Source organism: Mesocricetus auratus, unplaced genomic scaffold, assembly GCF_017639785.1.
Source record: "Mesocricetus auratus isolate SY011 unplaced genomic scaffold, BCM_Maur_2.0 Super-Scaffold_4256, whole genome shotgun sequence".
Classification (NCBI taxonomy): Eukaryota; Metazoa; Chordata; class Mammalia; order Rodentia; family Cricetidae; genus Mesocricetus; species Mesocricetus auratus.
In genome coordinates this window covers 79476893-79481068 of record NW_024429182.1, presented here as the reverse complement: position 1 = coordinate 79481068, position 4176 = coordinate 79476893, and positions in this window count along the sequence as shown.

Below are 4176 nucleotides of genomic sequence, written 5' to 3'. Positions count from 1 at the left end.
AATTACAAATAATAGTGGGCAGGAAGGAAGGAAGAAGGGAAAGTAGAATGAAGAGAGGGAGAAAAGAAAAGGGAAGGAACTGAAGAGAAATTAAGAAAGGAGGAGCATATGTGCAGGACATTAAGTCTTCCCCAAGTTGCCTCAATCCTTAGGGACATCATGTCCAAAGGTGGAGGAAATACTGCTTACAGAGCATTTGTCATGCACAAGGAACTGTCCCAGACGTGTCACAGCCCATTCAGCCTCATTCTGGCATCTGCAGGCTCGGCTTCTGCACCTCAAAACATGCCACTTCCTGTGGCTCACGTTTCTTTTTGTATCTACACTTCCCAGAATCAATATTAAATTCATTTCAAAATCAAAACTCTGAGGGCCATCTTTGGAGGGGTTTGTGGCCGCTTATGGACTGGGGAACCCACAGGACTGACAGGTGGTATAAACTGCAGGCTCAGCTACCAGAGTTACCCGACCAGCAGATCTATGGGTTCAAGGGAGATGTTGAGGAGCAGAGCTTCACCTGTAACCTAGAGCAAGGGTTAATGAGCTTTCTTAGGAGAACTGGGCAATTAGGAAATGAAAGCGAAGGTTCTCAAGAGCCCATGACTCTTCTTAAGGACACTCAGTGACCATAACAGTACACTACTGACCAAACATTTGCTAGGGGCTAGTCTCTATCAATTTTTTACAAGTTTTACAGAGGAGGCAAGATTAAATGACAACATCCAGTCACACAATAGAGAAATAATAGAGACAGGTTCTGTGTGTGTAATACCTGAACTTTGAGCTCTTCCCTTGGTCCATCAGTATGTTTACTTTGACTTCTATAGTCTGTATCAGGTTAAAAAAAGGTCTCTGTTTAACACTATCTTTCTCTCTCTCTTTCCCTATTAAAGTAAGTAAACACAATACTATGTTGTTTAATTAAACTGCAGATAAATAAATGTTAAAGAAAAGTTGTTAAGTTTTGTTTTGTTTTGTTTTAATTATTTTTTATTTATGTTGGAAACAATCTTGTTTCACATGTCAATCCCACTCCCTCTCCCTCCCCACCAGGCCCACCAGTCCCCCACCTAATCTCCACTCTGATCCCCAAGGAGGGTGAGGCCCTCCATGGTGGATCTCCAGTAACTGTCATTTCATCCAGGGCAGGGCCTAGGCCCTCCCACAAGAGTCCTGGATGAGAGAGCCTCCCATATTGTGGCATGGGTACTCAAAGTCTATTTGTACAACAGGAATAAATACTACCCAAGGCCCCATAGATTACCTAGGCTTCCTCACTGGCATCCACATTCAGGGGATTCTGAGTCTGTCCCATGCTTTCCACACAGCCATCAATCTGGAGTCCAAGAGCTCCCCCTTGTTCAGGTAAACTGTGTCTGTGGGTTAAACCAGCCCAGTCTTAACTCCTTTGCCCATCAGTTCTCTTTCTGACACTGGATTCCAGGAGTTCAGTCTGTAGGTATCTGCCTCTGCTTTCATCAGTTGCTGGATGAAGGTTCTGTTTCCTAGACTCTCTGGCAGTGGGATTGTATGCTGTCACTCCCCTGATTCATGTCTAAAATCCATAAATGAGTGAGTACATGCCATGTTTCTCCTTTTGTGACTGAGTTACCTCACTCAGTATGGTTTCTTCTAGTGCCATCCATTTGCCTGCAAATTTCAGGATCCCATTGTTTTTCTTTCCACTGAATAGTACTCCATTGTGTAAATGTACCACATTTTCTCTATCCATTCTTCAGTTGAGGGGCATCTAGGTTGCTTACAGGCTCTGGCTATTACAAATAATGCTGCTATGAACATAGTAGAACAGACATCCTTGTTGTATGAATGTGCATCTTTTGGATATATGCCTAACAGTGGAATTGCTGGGTCTTGTGGTAGACTGATTCCCATTTTCCTGAGGAATCTCCATACTGATTTCCAAAGTGGCTGTACAAGTCGGTACTCCCACCAACAGTGTAGGAGTGCTCCCTTTCACCACATCCTCTCTAGCATAAACTATTGTTGGAGTTTTTGATTTTAGCCATTCTGACAGGGGTAAGATGGTATCTCAGAGTTGTTTTGATTTGCATTTCCTGGATGGCTAGGGATGTTGAGCACTTTCTCAAGTGTCTCTCAGCCATTTTAGACTCCTCTACTGAGAATTCTCTATCTAGTTCTGTACCCCATTTTTTGATTGGAACCTTTAGTGTTTTGGAGACTTGCTTCTTGAGTTCTCTGTAAATTTTGGAGACAGCCCTCTTTCAGATGTAGGGTTAGTGACTATCTTTTCCCAATCTGTGGGTTGCCTTTTTGTCTTGCTGACTGTGTCCTTTGTCTTACAGAAGCTTCTCAGTTTCAGGAGGTCCCATGTATTAATTGTTCATCTTAGTGTCTGTGATACTGAAGTTATGTTCAGGAAGCAGTCTCCTGTACCAATTCGTTCAAGGGTGCCTCCCACTTTCTCTTTTAAGAGTGTCTGGATTTATGTTGAGGTCTTTGATCCACTTGGACTTAAGTTTTGTGCATGGCGATAGACATGGATCTATCTTCATTATTCTACATGCCAACATCCAGTTATGCCAGCACCATTTGTTGAAGATTCTTTTTTCCATTGTATAATTTTAGCTTCTTTGTCAAAAATCAGATGTTCATACATGCATGGGTTAATATTAGGGTGTTCAATTAAATTCCATTGGTCTACCTGTCTATTGTTAAGTTTTAAAGAGTTCGTCTCTGAGGTCTGTATATGTCACATTGTGCATGTATTAGACAGTATGGGCTTATGCTTTTTGCTTGTGTTTTACACTGGTTGGCATATCCTAAAAGGTTGTTATAACTATGATGTCAGCAAGAATAAAAATCTATAATTTATTTGGAAATAAATCCTGGTCCAGGTCTTCCACAACTACTCTTTTAATCAAGCCTCATTGGGTTTAATATTATAAGCTTATTAGATTTGAAAGGTTGTTCTGTTTCAAAACCTGAGCCATGTTATGGACAGTCAACTAGGACTCACAAAGGTATAGCCAGCATCAGTAAGGTCAAGGATGCAGGCAACCACCCCACCAAGCTCCATAGGAGCAGAGGATCATATTCCCTGATCCTCATATCCATTCATCCTATTCACTGTGGAAATTTAGGATGATGTCATCACATGAGCTTTCTTCATTCCCTACCATCTGACACTGTTACCTTCCTGCTTCAATGCCACCAACTTAATTCTAAAGAAAAACAAATCTAATTGGCTGATGTGAGTCGTTTGCATGAAATCTGATCATCATTAGTACAAACATGGCTTCAGGTACCCAATGTTACACTAGAAGAAAACTCTGAAAGAAAAATGGGACCTATGAGGTCTACCAGCAGAAGAATGAACCTGCCACCAATTCTGATAACCTGAGTTCAATCTCCAAGATCCACATGGTTGAAAGAGAGAACCAACTCCTGCACATTGTCCTCTGACCTTCATAAGCACCCACACTCAAACACACACACACACACACACACACACAGAGAGAGAGAGAGAGAGAGAGAGAGAGAGAGAGACAAATAAATAAATATGTAGGCAGAAGTTTCTGTCCTACAAGTTGTTCCCAAGTAACTACACAGAAGTTTGATATTAATTATAAATGCTCATCCAATAGTTCAGCCTTGTTACTAGCTAACTCCTACATTCAAATTAACCCATATTTCTTATCTGTGTTTTGCCACATGGCTTGGTACTTCTCAGCATGGCATGCCCATCTTGCCCCTCTCTGTATCTGCTTAAGACTTCTCTAACTCCACCTTTATTCTTCCCAGGATTCTGTTTGGTTCTTCCACCTAACCTTATCCTGACCAGCTATTGACCAGTCACCTTCTTTATTAAACCAGTCACAGTGACATATATTCACACAGTGTAAAAAAATTCCACATAAATAAATACAGCAAGCTACGTGGTGTTGGTGGTGGTGGTGGTGCACACCTTTAATCCAAGCACTCCGACAGGCAGACACCAGTGAATATCTGTGCGTTTGAAGCTAGCCTGGTCTACAGAGCAAGTTCCAGGACAGGCTCCAAAGCTACAGAGAAACTCTGTCTCAAAAAACCTAAATAAATAAATAAATAAATACTGCAAAATAATAAAAAAATAAAGGATGCCATTAGACAACCTCTAAGGTTAGCTTCCTATTTAGCCACAAATTATCCAGCTCT